Genomic DNA, 16,824 nt, shown 5'->3' with positions numbered 1-16,824 from the left:
GTTCACCGTGAAACTATGACATACACGTGCTTCAAAATCTATGCAAAACAAGATAACATTTTTCTACCAAACTTCTGTAAGCATTTTACAAAAACAATAAACATTAAAAAAACGTTTGAAGCACGCAATCGTTAACCTTCCACGGGTATCGATCATTCGATAAAGTTGTAACTATGCATCGGTTCTAACGATACAAGCGCAACACACAAACTCGATATATCCTATAGAATTTCAGGCTCGTACGATCCTTTTTCTTTCGTTCTTTTGTTTCGTCACCCAAAGAGAGAAACAAAAAAGACTCGCTGAAAGCATGTTTCGTACAAAAAACGAACCAAAAACCCGACCGATTACAGGTCCTACGCGTCGGGCAAGGTTTATCAACAGAGCAATTAAGCGGTTCGTTGTATCGACGCGCCGTAAAAATAGACGCGAAGGTTTAAACGTTCACGATAACGAACCGGCACGGTTTACGTTGTCTCATTATCAAGGAATCGTACGAAGCAACGGCGTTACTTCGTTAAATCAGCGTTACGTTATTATTCGTATTGTGCAACACAATGGTGAGAAGAGAAGAGCGCGGGCGCGTACCATCCAACGGAACGAGGAACGAACGATATAGCCAGGGAGACGACCGCGTGATTTTACGCTCCTGGCCGAGACAATATGCGGTCCGATAGCCTTGAGACATGTCTGCTTCCTTTTATTTTTACATCTGACCCGAGACAACGACATTCGCAGTAGCCGGAGTCTCTCTTTCCCCTCTAGACCGAACTTCAAACCCCGGCATCCGCACAACACGTCGAAGAACACACTACCGAACGAGAACCGATGACCACCACTTCGGTCGCTCGCTCGCGCTTTACTGACACTGTCCCTCGATAAATCTTATTTTCTAACCTCCAATCCCGTACAGACTGGTCTTTGACCGGTCACATGGCGCGAACCGGAGAGCGGCTGCGGCTGATCGATCTGCGTCCAAAATACCCCGTGTGTCTTCTCTCCTTCTCTCCTCGCCCTTTCTTTCTCTCCCTGGGGCTCATCGCCCGGTACGTAGGGTACGTCGCGTCCCCGGTTTCTTTCTCTCGCTAATCTCTCGTCTAGGAAGCACGATTGAACACACACTCGATTCGCACGTTATACCGGTCGAAAGTATAACACCAGGAAACATGAGACTAGCGGGCAGCACTCTCGAGACGACGACGGATGAAACATCAACGAACGCATCCGCGAAAAGAGCCAATCGTCGAGGACCCACGGAGTCGGATGCTGATGTAACGGAATCAGGGATTGGTCCGCGGTGTATCCTCCGTCAATTTTGCGGCAACGTTCGTGAATCATCGGCCAATAGCGAGAGGAAGCGAAACACGTTACACGAAATGTGTCTCGCGCACTACTGAACCATTCGACGATCGGATTCGGACCTTTCAGCTCGGTCAGTCGTGGTTGAAGCGAGAGGGGAAGGAAGCGGAGAGTCATCGTCTCTCTCGCGTAACCGGTCACCCCTCTCTCTCTCACGAGTATATGCGTGGCGCCATCTTTGAATTTCCCTCTCTTTCCCGGTTGTCGTTTCTTCCCCTCTCATTCTCTCTCACTCGACGCTGGCCGCCCTCGTCCTCGCGTTCATCTCTTTTGCGCGCGCTTCGTACGTCCGCTGCTAAAGATGCTCTAGGAGACGACACCCTGGGCCACGATGCCGATGCCCCTTTTCGATTCCCTTCCTTCGACGTTCCCGCGTCACCCCTAGGGGGAGAAAAATACGCTTTGCGAAAGATGGATTGTTAAATGCCGCTTGCTTCTAATTGCACAGAGAAACAGACGAATTGCTCGAACGCTTGATTAATGAAAGTATTTGTTACCTGGATATTCTCCTGTGTAAATGTTCTCGGAATCGAGCGATAGAATGGGAGGGAGGCCAGGAGGGGTGGTAGGACTAGGAACCGCGCCAAGAATCTTGTAAAAACGTACGTTCCGCTCGATTTCCTCGCTACTTTGAATGACGACACGGTTTCTTAAGCGATAAATCTTTTTCAACCGGTACGGTAATCGCGCCACTATTCGGCACACTCGAACGCGGCGAGCTTTAACTGTAAAATTTAGGCCGCCACTTCCTGGCGATTCTTTTTTTCAGGCTAATTAAAAGCTCCGCAATACCGAGCCACTCTTAATTCGCGTGGAACGTCGCCAAGAGTTTGTTTATCTTGGAAATTACGATTCTCGGTAATAAAGAGCGCGACCGCTTAAAGATACAATTGATGGCGAAAACCGTGGCCAAAAACACGGCCAGGGTTAATGTACGAGGTAACGGAAACTTCCTTTTTTTTTTTTTGGTTCTGTTTTAAATGACCTAGTTAAACGGATCCGAGGATCACGAGCAAATTAGAGGGTAAATTAGAAATCGTTCCAGTGAACGGGACAAAAAAGGAAGAAAAACGTCGGTTCCGGGTCCGGGTCCAAGTGGCCAAGGGAGTACGGTGAAAAGTTAACCGAGAGGGTGGCGAGCGAGATACTAACGCCGGCTTCGTGGGAGGAAAGTGACTCGATATCGGGGAGTGTCTCGGCGTTAGCCCCGAATTAATTCCTCAGGGCGGCTGGGGGATTCTCCATTACCAGCGTGGAACGAGCAGCAGTAAAGTGTTCCGCCTTAAAAAGAATACCTGGGTACCTTCGTCTCGACGTCCGAAGGAATTGCTTCGTCTTCCTCTTCTTCCTCTTCTTCCTCTTCTTTCGGCAGAGGCTTGTTCTCATCCAGCGGTGGAACGAATTGTCTGAAAAATTTGAAAGAATACCTCGTGTCTCGACGAGCATTCGCCAACGGTCCCTGTTTACACGATATTCGCGGTGCCACTCGACGCGGCAATTTGCAAGCTGTCGAAGAAACCGAGCCGAGCCCGTGCGCCGAAATGTTCTGCTCCTCGTCTCAGCCGCAATTAATCGTCCCGTGTACTCGAGATTTCAATTACCTTTGTCGAAGCTACTCTCGAGCAAACTTTTGACTTTTACGATTAACTGGAGAGAAGCTCGATGAAACTGGGCGAACCGAGCGAGAAAGGGGATAAGATTCAATTAAAAGGCGGAAAGTTAATTGGACGATCTTTCGTTGTTTCTTAAACCTTTGGACGATCTTTCGCTATGGTTAATCCATTTGCATCCTCGGAGGACTCGAAGGATATACACGGTTTCTATTGGATCCATTTTCCTCTTCTTCAGACCGACGTCGATCAGAAGGAAATAATCGTATTCCGAATAACTGTCGACTATGAAAAATATTCATAGCGTATGTTAATGCTATGAAAAATATTCCTATATATGGAACTATTACGAGCGGATATAACCACCTCCCTGACAATGATTAAGCGAATTGAACCGATGTATCTGCGTCTGATGCAAATGCTTTAACGCGAAGCTATATAATTATACGCGCGCACGATTGCTACATCCTTCAAACGATACACGATACGCGGAAAATGCCGACTCGTTGCTTGCAGCGATTAAATAAACTGGATGGTCCGATAAAGGGAGCAACAGGAAGGCCTTCACGTGTCAAACGTTTCTGAAAAAAAAAAAAGAAAAGAAAAAAAGCTGGTTCCCCTTGAAAGTTTTTCCGACCGTCCATCGACCATTTCCCAGTGTTCCTTTCGTGGCCGTGCAGGAGGAAGGAAGGAGGCCCCGTTGAAGAAGGAAACACGGTCGTCCGTGGGTTCACACGTGTTCGCACAAAGGCCGATTTCCAAGTACTTCCACCGTGTGTGCCACGTAGCGAGCATGTTTTCTGTGGACCCATAGCCGGCCTGGCGGTCCATAAGTGGCGTACTAATTATATTCCATGGTTGGTGACCTTCCTTCTCGGGCCAGCTGTTTTCTGGACCTGCAAAACGCAAGAGAAACGGACGTTGATGAATGCCGTACGCGAATCGAACGTGTTCGAAAAGATTACAGAAACTCGAACGAAGTTATTTCGACCCACCTCGTCGATTTTCCCTTTTCACCAATTTGATGCGTCTGGCGGAGGGCCGCAAAGGGATGAAACAGGGAAACGCGAAGACTAAAAGGAAATGGGTACAGTTCTGTACAACGTTCTGTAAGCGTTCGAAAAAGAATAGCAATGTTGATACAGCGCACAGGCTCGAATTGAAAGGACGGAATCTGGCAGCGGTGCTTTGAACCTTTTTCGAGATGCAGATAATGCTTGAAACGATTCAAAACCGGCCGCGATGACTGATGCGATTGAAAATTTGCGAGAGCACGGTGAATACTCGTCGCCAGGGGACCGGAAGAATGGAAGAACAGCAGAAGCACCAGGACAGAGAGAAAGGGGAACAGAGAGAGTAGAAGAATGAGAACATCACTGTGGACCGAGATAAGGCTGGAATTTTCTGGCTGGATAATGTAAAAGCTCGACTACTCGCCGCTCGTTGTAACGCCGGCGAATGGAAAAAGAAACGCTTTTAATCTTCCGCGTATAGATTTCGAAAGACGTGAAAGAAAGAAAGGACGCGAAAGGGTGAGCGATCGTTGGAGGTTGGCGCGAACAGAAAAGCCGGGGGAAAACAGAGGAAAAACAAACGATCGTTATTAACCGTGTTTGCATAATGTTTCAGCGGATCGCGAATATTGCGTATACATGGCCGTGTAACACGCTGCTCACTTTAATTAACCTATTCTGCGTTTCAGCCTAGGGTAGGTAACTGGAAATGTAATTATTTAACTTTCGATGGCGCGTCTTCCATTCGCTTTACTTCATTAAATAATTAAAGCATTTTCTCTTTATTAGTACCCTAAATGTTGGGCTATTTTTCTCAACGAATTACAGATTAAGAAAACACCATAAAACCTTCGGTGTTTATGGCGTTCCTTTTCGAGAAACGTACGCGTTAAGAAACTGGAAAGGAAGCCCACGATAAATCAAAGTAACGTTCAGGAAAAACTAAAGGGAAGAGAATCGAGGGTGGTGTATATCTTCAGGGCGTGGTGAGTTTCGAGTTCCAGGAGGGTCAAGGTTAAACCTTGAGCCCCATATGCACACCACGGTTAGTATTTTACCCTGCCACGTTTATATACCCCTCTTTCACATTTTTCCTCCCTATCCACGGCTCCTCGTCCGTTTTCGTTTTCTCGATTGGACCTTCCTTTTTCCGGAGAGAAAAACGATCGAACTCGTCAGAACAGACACGTAGGTGATGGTTCGCATCCCCCTGTACAACGGCAACACCACCCTCGATCCATCGTTTTCTATTTATGGCGACTGATACGGTCAACCTCCGGGGACGTTGGCATGACCAGGCTACTTGGGTAAACCGGGAAACCTACTAATCTTTTTATTCGCCTCTCGAGGGTGCACGAGAATATAATTCCAAACACGTGAAAATTTATATTCTTTTTAAAGCGCATTATCATCGAACGATAATCCTTCGAGTCCGACCATTGTTGTCTCCAGCTACTATATTAGGGTTCTTCCCGGCCCTGTTTTCTCTTCAACTCGACCGAAGATAGTGTACCCGAAACTACAACAAATTCAATCTCCGAGCCCCTCGAGTTCGAAAGATCGACACGGTCCCATGGGTTGCATGGGATTTTGCAGGGTAACGACGCGCAGATTCGGTCCCGCGATACCACCACGCACTGATTACAGCAAGAAACCATGGAGAATAATGCCGATTTCCCAGGTCGATACGTCACTCCTTAATGAGGCGGTCGGTGTCGCCGAGGATCGTTCGAAATTCGGGTAAAAAGTGGAAACCGTGCCCTCGGGACGGCGAAGGAAATCCAGGGGATGATATATCGACGAATAGAACGCGACACGGGCTATTCCGACGGAAAGATATCGTCGTTCTATTAAATGCATCTATAGTTAGCTGTGTTAAGTGGATTTCGGTGGCAGTGGCTTTATTTATAGCCGAGAAGAGAGAGAGAGAGAGAGAGAGAGAAGTTTGCAGCTCGACGATGATTTTATGGGAGCGATCGCGTTCGAATATAATTTCATAGAGGACAAACACCTAGCCCGTTATTTTCGTACCGGGAATGCCCGTTTTACTTTCGGTATTCCCGCTAACCTGATTATCCCCATTCATCGACCTTCCATCCTGAATTTTCAATTCGCATCTCGTTTCGGAACCCCAGCAACGTCGTGCATCTTGCATCCCGGATGCATCGAGCCTGGCAAACTGCTAATTGAAACATCCGATCTATCTTACTTGGCCATAATTACTGCATACGAGATTAACTTGACCAGTGATGGGGGAACCAAGTATCGACGCGTATCCAGCGACCGGTATCCTTTTGGGATTTCCAAGCAGATATTTAGACCACTACTCTCAGTCGTTATTAATCCCTTCGGCTGTGTTTCCGAATTGTCCCATCAAAATTGAGAACTCAGGTTAGGTATATAACCTAAATTGACTTCAAGAAACCGATTAAAGTTGGTTTCAGAGCTGAATGTCTTACCGTTTTCGAGATATCGTGGTAAGGTTAGGTAAGGTTCTGTGTATGCGCAGTATCGAATAGCGCATGCGCAGTATTGAGTAGCGCATGCGCAGTAACGAATAGCGCATACGTAGTCCCAAAATCGTACAAAAATTTCTTACCACGATATCTTAAAAACGATAAGACATTCAACTCTGCAACCAATTTTAATCAGTTTCTGATAGTCAATTTAGGTTAAATACCGAACCTGAGTTCTCAATTTTAGTGGGGCCATTCGGAAACTAATCTATCCCTTCTAGCTAAAGTTTAATTAGAAAAAGATGATAGAGAGCGACGTATGCTTTTGATATTTTTAAGGGGAAACAGCAGCTGGAAGAAATTGAAGAACTTTTCAGAAACGAAGGGAGCGAAGAGGGAAGAAAAAAATGAAAGCATTTTCCAGGTACGTGTAATACAGCCCTTTCAGTGGTGCTCTCTAGGCGGTGGATAGGTTGTGCGCCACCTTCGACACCGGTAAATTGAAATTATTGGCGCGGCCCGCCGCACATTACTGGCTCGTTAGCAAGATATCGCATTTGCGAACCAGGTCCACCCACTTTCCACCGGTTTCCCACGACTTTTTTTCCTGCCTCGAAGCCCCGTGGCTGGGGTGGTAGGTACTTTTGTGCGCTCGTTCCGTGCACCTCTCGTTTTCAGTCGCTCCTCGACGAGAGAACGAGAGGAAAATGAAAAAGAAAAAGAAAAGTAGGGAAAAGAGAGTAGGAAAAGAGAGCTAGCAGATCGGGAAATTATGATTCATTAAGGACTAGATTCGGGACACGTTCGACGGCGTGTGATTTGCGATAGAGACGCGATGCTGGAAACGAGGAAAGAGGAGGAGGAGGAGCTCGTCGGTTAATTATTGGCGGACTTTGAAATTTCTATTGAGAGATCGAGCCTTTTTATCGGGTTGCTTTTCGCCGTGGAGAACAGAGAACGATAAAGGCCCTTTCGATGGTGATTAATTCATCGCCAACGAGAGAGATCGACCCCTGCGTACCACTGCAACCCGCTCGCAATCAAATTCTTTTTCTTTTTTCTCGTACGACTTTTTAATAAAAAGCGTCGTTCTTCGTTATCTTCGGCTATGCCACTATCTCGATCGAACTTATCAAATCGCGAGAATGTGGCGTTACTTATCATCTGACTGGATGTTTGATAACGGATAAACGACGTTTCGAATGAAGTGAATTTCACGGTCTTGAAATCGGACTCGTGTCTTACGTGCGGTGATTTTGTAATATTCATTAATAAGTAATTTATTTGACGACAGAGCGAGAATTCGATCACTATTTCATTTGTAATTGAACGCACACTCCATTATATCCGTTTTCGCGTCGACGATTTATTTCGGACGTGTAGCAACATTTTACATATTTATCGACAACGATGCTCCAGTTAATCATTACGTTAATCACGCTCGCAACTTTCCTCGCGTTTGTTCCCGTTCGAGCCTGGCTTTTACGTAATCGACCATTGGCGGATGATCGTGATTTTTATTGCACATTCGTTTCGGCAGATTTGTCATCGGGAAAATCGAAAATCGTGTTTTATTACTCAACGAAATTTGATCTTATCGTTAGTGGTTTTTTCCCATTTACTCTCGTACACTCGTCCATTTGCGAGAAGCAGGTTTCCGTTTCGTTTCACTTCGCTTTACGCTTTTCACAGTTCCCATACGTGTACAGCACTTTTAAAAACGCGTTCTCTCATCGGGGGTCGGATTCGATCCGAAAATATAACGGTATCGCGGGTGTAAAAGGTAGCCGAGTTACAATGACGATGATGGAGGGTGAAACCTGGACTGCTTCTCGGATCGTTTGATCCAAAAGTAATTTTTTTGCCCGGCGAATATTTTCGACATCGTTCGGCGCGACATTGCTCTGTTAAAAACTACCTTTGGAACAAGTCCGGTTTGTAACAGGCGGTAGAAGAGCAAATAAATCGATTTCTTCGGAAGCAGCCCGAGGACGGAGAGCGTTTGACAGGCGAGCAACACCGTATCCACCCAACTGGTTGTTCGTTTTTATCGTTTTTATCCGTCCAGACGGATTAACTCGGCTCGAGCTGTTCTCGCTACACTTCGGTCGAAACGGAACGTTATAACGGTCGAAAGAAAGCACTCGGGGTGGTCGGTTGCCGCGACAGCGAGCTCGGTAATTAGCATAATTCCCTAGGAAGGTTGCGAAAATTCGCTGGGATGTCGAGGCGTCCTCGTTGAATCGCGCGCGGAAACCGCGGCCAACGAAGAATCGGCCTCGTCTCTGCTTCGTGCACACCATCCAAGCCCAAGGCCCTTCAAAGTTCATCTGCCGACTCGAAAACTCCAGCTTCTCATACAGCCGGATGAAATTTTTCTCCTCGCTTTTTTCCTCGTTTCGAGAATCCTTTCGACGATGCTCCCGTTACAACTGGGTAGACGGCTCTTTTTCATCCGTCATGAGTATCGCCGGTTTTTCATCGTTAAGTATAACCCTGCGCGTGCTGTTAGAATCAAAGGGACTGTCCTTTGATTCATTTTCCTCCTTTTTCCTCTTGTTCTATCGGAAGATAATTCACGAATTTCGTGTAACCGTTGGAATTTTAGGATACGTTTCCGAATGGCCCCATAGGGCCATTATAACTTATCTAATAGTTAAATACTTAAATTGATTATCAGAAACCGATTAAAATTGGTTTCAGAGCTGGATGTCTTACCGTTTTTGAGATATCGTGGTACAGTTTTGTATGGTTTCCGAATGGCTCCACCAATATTGTGAACTCAGGTTCGGTATATAAACTAAATTGACTATCAGAAACTAATTAAAATTGGTTTCAGAGCTGGATGTCTTACCGTTTTTGAGATATCGTGGTAAGAAATTTTGGTACAATTTTGGGACTACGTATGGCTATTCGATACTGAGCATGCGCTGTTCAATGCTGCGCATGCGCTATTCAATACTGTGCATGCGCTATCCGATACTGCGCATTAGAAATGGCGTGCAAAATCACTAACGGTGATTTATCACAGTGATCGTAGAATCACGATCGTGATCGTGATTTTCTTATCTTGGATGATTGCTCTTCGTAATTCTTGATCTTGATTCAACTACTTTTTTATAAAATGCTTCAATATAGCTTGTATAAAAATATCTGAGCATAATGTGCAAAGAACGTTCAGTTAGTCATAAGTTTTGAGTAGTCAAAGGTACCAGTTAATTGCGGTTTGATCGTGATTAGGAACGAACGTGATCGAATCACTCGTGATTCACAAGTAGCAGTTCTAGCCATACACAGAACTTAACCCTATCTAACCTTACCACGATATCTCGAAAACTGTAAGACATCCAGCTCTGAAACCAACTTTAATCGGTTTCTTGTAGTCAATTTAGGTTATATACCGAACCTGAGTTCTCAATTTTGGTGGGGCCATTCGGAAACACAGCCAAATTTTAAAATAAAATAACCATCCATCGGTTATCGGGATCCGAGGTCTTAAAATCTTTCGCCCGGTTGTTCGAGGGTAATTGTAAGAAAAGAACAAGCCAGGATTCTTCGGAAGTTGGAGAAACGCGAGCGGGGAAAAACTTTTACCAACGTGTTGGTTGTCGTGGCTGAGGGAAGGGGAGAAGTAAGGAAAAAGAAAGATTCAGAAATGAAAGCTCAAGTTTCTCGTTCTCACGCGCCCACGATTGTTCCTCGAATCTCCATTTTCACCAGCGCGACCAGCAAGGAAATCCAAGAATGAAATCTCCTGCGCTCGACCATCGCTAAATCCAGCTCACGATTCCTTTTTATTCAAAAGATCCGAGCGAACTGCTCTTTCGTTAACCAGCTGGTGAACCTGGAAGCTCGACGGAAGAAAGAAAGAAAGAAAGGAAGAAAAAAAGATTCAACACACTTTGTGTGCGAGCCTGTAACCGACGGGAAACCGTTTCGTTGACGGGGTCAGAGGTGACAGGGGTCCGAAGGGGCACCAAATGCTAATGAGCAGACCATTGCATTCGAATGCGATGTTATTATGTCGAACGTGCTCGTGCAAGAAACGCTTCTATTTCCTTTGAAATTAACCGACACAATGGCCGTCGACTAACCAGCCATCTTCGTGTCTACGCAGATTAAAATTCCGAATAATGTTATTTCATTTGGAAACGGTCGAAAAATTTGCTTGCCGTTTGATTAAAATCCAATTGTTTTTATCGAAGCGAAAACCAGTATCGTTCCTCGACGATTTTTCCTACAATAAAATATTCCATTTAATTAGTTTCGCGTAAAAACTCGACAAATATTGTTGGAAATCGTCAAAGACCGTCTGCCTGGTAAATTATAAATATTTGCCCTGGTGGAAAATAATTATTTCGAAGATATAACGGGTAACGTTCGATGAAACACTCCGGCCCGAATGAAATGGGAAACTTTTATAAAATGCTGATTCGAAGCTCGGAGGATATTTTTTTTTGTTCAAACTTTCAGCTGATTCTCGCACCTGACCTAGTCGACGAGAACATCGGATCTCGTTAATTTCTAAAGAAAGCTTGCCGTGTATCTATTACCAAGTTTCAGCCAACTAACAACTTCTCGTTTTACCTTTTCCTTCGGTAATTTTTCAAATATCGTGCACGGAACCTTTCGTAATCTCGTATCGATAGGAACCGATAGTTATCGACTCGATCCACTCGATATTTCTCCGAAGAAATTGTTTCGAAGGGAACTCGTTCGTATTTGTACGGCGATAAGTCGATTGATCGCGTTCGTTTTGTATATTCATTTTTTTTCTGTCCACCAGTCTACGTAAGTGAAATGCTAATTCGAAATCTGAAATTATAATTCTCTCTGAATGCTAATACACGACGGAGACGCTAAGCTTTCGTGTTTTATTTCTTTCCCCCCTTCCCGAGACGCGTCCCTTACTAAATCCATGGATTTCTGCTTTACCTTTTCTTTTTTTCCCTTCAGCCTTCGAAGAGTCTACTTAACACACATTTCCAACGATAACGTGGCTGAAATAGCGAAAATCTCGGCAACATCCCGACGACGGCACGCCGGACGACTTTGCGAATTCGCGAGTCTCGAGTGCAACAAATTGTCGCAAAATTGTCCCTCTCTTCGAGCTGGAAGCACCACTTGGAGCTGAAAGTTTGTTTATTTGCTCGCCTCTCGACCGATGTGACTTGATATTATGCAAATTGTTTAGCTTGGCGCGGCTGACGCGCGACACGCTCGAATTTTCACGAAATTCTAAATCGTGATTGACTTCCAAGCATCTGGCAAATAGACGTTTTCAAACTCGTTACAACGCGACAAAAAAAAACATAGTTGCAGCAGGACAAAAGAAAAAAATAAACGCGTAAAACGAAGCCATAAAATGGCACTAAAATGGAAAATATGCTGCAACGAGGAAAAATTTGAGAGGCGTTTTTACGGTCGGGTAAAATATTAAAGTTTCGTTGACTTCCTGCGTCGAAGTCGACCGCAGAATTTACGTTCTGCATCCGCGTTAAAGACTATCCTCGCGCGTTTTCGAAAGAATGATTTTCACCTTTCTCTCTCCTTTTTTTTTTTTTTTCGTTTCAGCAAAGTTCGCTCGCACGCCGGACGATTATTATGTTTCCCGAGTAAACAGCGATATTAGCTTGTCGGCGCGTGCAAATATTGCTTTCCACGGAAAGAAATGAGATTTTACGTGGAACTTTTTTAAAAGCCCCGAAATTACCAGGGAAAATTGAAACGCTGTGGCCCGCGCAATTTATGCGTCACCTTCGGCCAACTTCCTCGGCGAATAATCTTTTCACGATCGTAGTTCGCGTTCGAAACCGCGACCAGACACCGCGGTTGCGATAAATTCTTCAAGAATCAGACCCGGCCGAATGGCGCCGGTGGTTTCGATAAATATAAATATGCAGCTGTCGGTAAATATACGAAAACTATGCAAGTTAAGCAAATGTTTGTTCATTTACCAGGCGAGCTTTCCGTACCGGTTCGATTCGTCTGTATCGTTCCCGGCTGTTTGGTGTTCGACTTACTGCCGATAAATATTTATACGAGGAAGCCGAGAGGGGACACCAAAACGGAGGGCTAAAACTTTCCACGGAATTGGAGTTCCTTGAGTGCACTTCTCGCGATGGCGGTCGTTACGCGTTCGCATAAGTCGCCCGTTCGGGTTCGAGCAACTCGGCCATTACATATGTAAATTCGGGGGGTGACCAGACGTTTTTCGACCCTATATTCCCTTCTTGACCCCGTCCTTTCCTTTTTTCTTCGGGACTCCGATGACCCTGCGTCGCGTTTTCGGGGTCGCGAGAATTGGCATCGTTGACCGATAAATCTGGTGATTTGGAGAAAAATTGGAGAAGAGAAAAGTAGGCGAAGCTTTATCGGCTCGCGAGCCAGAAGAAAAACGAAGCTCTCTATAGATTTGCGGTGGTTAGAGCCGCGTTCGATCGCGAGCCGAGAGCAAATAAAGAGTCGGTAAATAGGACATCGGTGTGTTTAATGGGTTAATAGGGTGACTTTCCTCCGCCGATAGAGGAGGGACATTATCTGTTTCCACTCGATTAAGGATTCGCTTGCGGTTCGAGCACGCAAATTCGCTCGATTTCCGTGCAGGCTCGTTTTTCCGTTCGCGGAGGAGGCAAACTCGTCGGCACGATCGGTTAATTAAACCGTAGCCCGATCAAGACGAGTTGATCCGTCGTTCGATTGACCTACGCTTAACGTACATCATTAAACGCGTGGATGGATGGAAAAGGGATAAGAATTTTTGGCAATTAGCCGATTACCTGGTTACTCGTGAAACGTCTGGCAATGACGGTTTACGTAAGAGACCGGATTAATTAAAATTGATGAAGCACGTGGTTAACCGAGCAGCAGAGAAGTTTGTTACAGAGAGAGATTCTTCGGTTCGTCGGGTCGCGCGTAATTCGCGTTGACGTTGCAGCTGACAGTGGACGCTGGTAGCGGGGGTACATTTCTGTATTATCCTGTAAAGCGAACTAAAACGATCAGTGGAGACCGCGTAGACGTTGTTTGCCGAACGAACCGACGAAAACGAGAATCGCGATTTCCATGTAATCGAGAGGATCCTTCGACCCGACGCTTTGTCATTGTCTGATGTAAAGGAGGTTTTTGCTTTCTTGGCAGAAGTACGTCAAGCCCGGTGTGGTCGGGTGTTAAGTAAACGGAAGCTGAAACGACGGTTAATGGATTCAGGAACACTCCTCGTTCCATTCGAGTATGCAAAGCGAGAACGAGAGTAAACAGAAGCATTCCGGTGATAGCGCGACGATGAAACGGTGGTCGGCCTTAAACGATCAGACACACTTTGGCTAATCAGATTATGGGGACCGTCCACCCTTCTGTATATTTTTCGTATTTCTTTTTTTTTTTTCGATGGTTGAGAGGGTGAAAGGACGAAAGGGTAAGCGGGGGCTTCTGGCAATTGCTTCGTAGTTGAATGACAGGGAACATTCTCAAACTTCCCTTTAAGAGCTTAGGATACTCTAGAGCAAACAAAATTAGGCATACTTTGGGAACTTAAAAAAATAAAATGATAGAATAAATCCAAATTCTGTAAGCTGCAGCTAATAAACTTTGAAAATTAATTTTTGTATAGTGATTCAGGTCAAAATATGGGCTCTGCAGGGCTAAACAACCGGACCAGTAGCTCCTACAATTTTTAACTTAGGATAGAAAATTTAAAAAAATAAAATGATAGAATAAATCCAAATTCTGTAAGCTGCAGCTAATAAACTTTGAAAATTAATTTTTGTATAGTGATTCAGGTCAAAATATGGGCTCTGCAGGGCTAAACAACCGGACCAGTGGCTCCTACAATTTTTAACTTAGGATAAAAAACCAAAATATTTTCGATTATATATGAGAACAGCTATCGAACTACATAGGATTTTTTTGATATATTTTTAAGATAAAATGTAAAATTTCAAGAAAAGGTCGCCAGAAAATTATTTGTAACAATAGAACTATGCAATATAATGAAAAAATTTTTTGAATATACTGTTAAATTTTCAAATCGATTGGTGATGATCTGTTTGATTTATGAGTCCTGCCAGATTGAAAAATGCGTTTAAAGTTTTCAGAATTCGAAATTCGAGTACTTAGAGATTTTTCCCACCCATAATCTTTTGCCATATCATTTTCAAGACATTAAGGCACCTTTTAAGCCAAAAAAAACTTTCGATTTTTTCAAAATCTTAGTGGCCTAACCCCTTAACCCCGTAACGCGTAAAATGAACCTCGCAACTCAATTCTGCAGTGTACGCAACATCCACTCGTTCTTTTAATGCATAATCAATATTCGTAGCTGCTTTCAGGACGGTGAAAAACGATCTGCAGATGCATCTTTTTGCCAGCTTCTTCCATTACACGGTAAGAGACTGCCATTGAATTATCGATGGTAGCGGAAGAAAGATCGCGTTTCTAAGATGTGTGTCGCGATGTGTGAGAATAACGCAGCGTCAGCTTTAAAAAAAAGAAAAAATCGCTCATAAGCGGTGGATAATTTATCACTTTTCAGAGTAGAAGTGTTTCGTTCCCGGATCTGAGGTATTCCTCCGGTTCGACGACCCCTGGCGTCGTTCGAACCCCCTTCGATCAGATTAAATTCTTTACGGCTCGCGGAAACGTTGCCAATGTATCGATTAACGAACACCTTTAGCGAAACATCGGCCCGAAGAAAAATGACGCTCATCATCTCGAAGAATCCCCGTGGAAGCATCGTGGATTCGATCATTTTCTTATTTCATTTTTTTTTTTTTTATATTAAACGACGTTAGAATACGGGAAACGTTCGAGAGCAAGATTAACACGCGTGTTCCTGCCGTGGTAGACATCAGCGATCGTCGGCTGGAATTTAATCTGCGGTTGGGCTGCGGAAGGGAGGAAGAGCGTTTCCGTTCTGGGCCTGCCAGTGGAACTCGTCAATAATACAACCTAACGGGCTTCTGCCTTAGACGTGGGAATAGTTCAGTCTAGTTTACAACGACCGACGATAAATTTCATCCGATTTTTGCTAGGATCGGGTGAAATTTACATAGATAAATCCATTGTCGTTGGAAATTGTAAGAGAAATGGCGGAGCTATTCTACTGATGACCGTCCGAAATCTAACCCAGCAACCATAAAACAAGTCACAGATCGACGAATACCAGTTGACTGGTCGTTTGAACGTCCCTTATCATAAAATTCAATGAACGACGATAAAATCGATACGAGGTGTGCATCACCGATCGAACTCCGCCGGTTAGAACAGGCACGTGTCGCGTTTTCGCAGCGGTTCGCAATGCAGCATCATCGGTTGGCCCCGATATGACCCAGGCCGAAGGAGGGTTGCCCGCTTTCGATCCCGACTCTCCTCCGCTTCCGCTTTCTCGATTCATCGTGGAGCCGATGAATAGCAGATATACGCGTACGATGAGAGACAGAGAGCACGAGGCAATCTCGATGGTAAGGTCAATGTTTTTGGGACGGTCGGAGTGTGGCAAGGGCGAAGCCGGTAGGCAGAGGCCGGGAGAAAGAAGGAGAGAATAAAGGGAGCGACTTGGACAGAATGGAAGAGAAGGAGAGAGGAATAGAGGGAATAGAGAGAGCGGTTGCTATGGCGACCATGAAGGGACGGGGTTGGTTAAGGGGAGGCTGCGAGAGAGGCGAGAGAGAATTGAAGAGAGAAGAGGCGCGTTAACGCGTCACGTGAGAGACGGAGAAGAGACGGGCTGGGAAAACTATTACTCTCCTCTCCGACTCTCTCACACTTTCTCCCTCTCCCTATGCTGTTCAGCTTTCTTTCTCCGTTTGGACGTTCTCCGGCTCGTTTCGTCCTTCGTCACTCATCGGGCGGAGGGTTTGAAGCTGGAGCGATGTTAATTGCACCGCTACCGCCAGCAGGCAATATGTATTCGTGTACAGAGCGAAGCGTAGCCGGCTCGTAAACGTCGAGGCTGGAGCAACCGCCTCACGGAAAAGGGCGGAAAGGCCGGAAAAGTAACGCCACAGACGGGGGGGGTGGCTCTGATAAAAGTGGGCTAACCTCCGCGCTAGCTCGCGAAACACACGCCGTTATTTGCTCTCTCGCCTCGAGCTAGTCGTGTCACGTTTCCTGCGTTCCATGGATCTCGTGTTTTCGATCGTAGCACGTTCCTATACCCTCCACCATGATGATGTCGCAATCTCAACCTACTTCTTGTCCGCAAACGACAGCCGTTATGCACCCAATAACTTTCAGCTAATACCTGTATAACAAGTTTCTCTTTGCGGTTCGAGTGTACTTCTCGGGCACAAGTCCAATTCCACTGCCATTGCTTAGGATATTTAACACTTTATTGATATACGAGCAAAAATTAATTGGCGAGAGTTAAATAGTTTATTCTTCATC

This window comes from Osmia lignaria, chromosome 4 (genome assembly GCF_051020975.1).
Source record: "Osmia lignaria lignaria isolate PbOS001 chromosome 4, iyOsmLign1, whole genome shotgun sequence".
Classification (NCBI taxonomy): domain Eukaryota; kingdom Metazoa; phylum Arthropoda; class Insecta; order Hymenoptera; family Megachilidae; genus Osmia; species Osmia lignaria.
Note: the sequence above shows the minus strand (reverse complement) of the source record.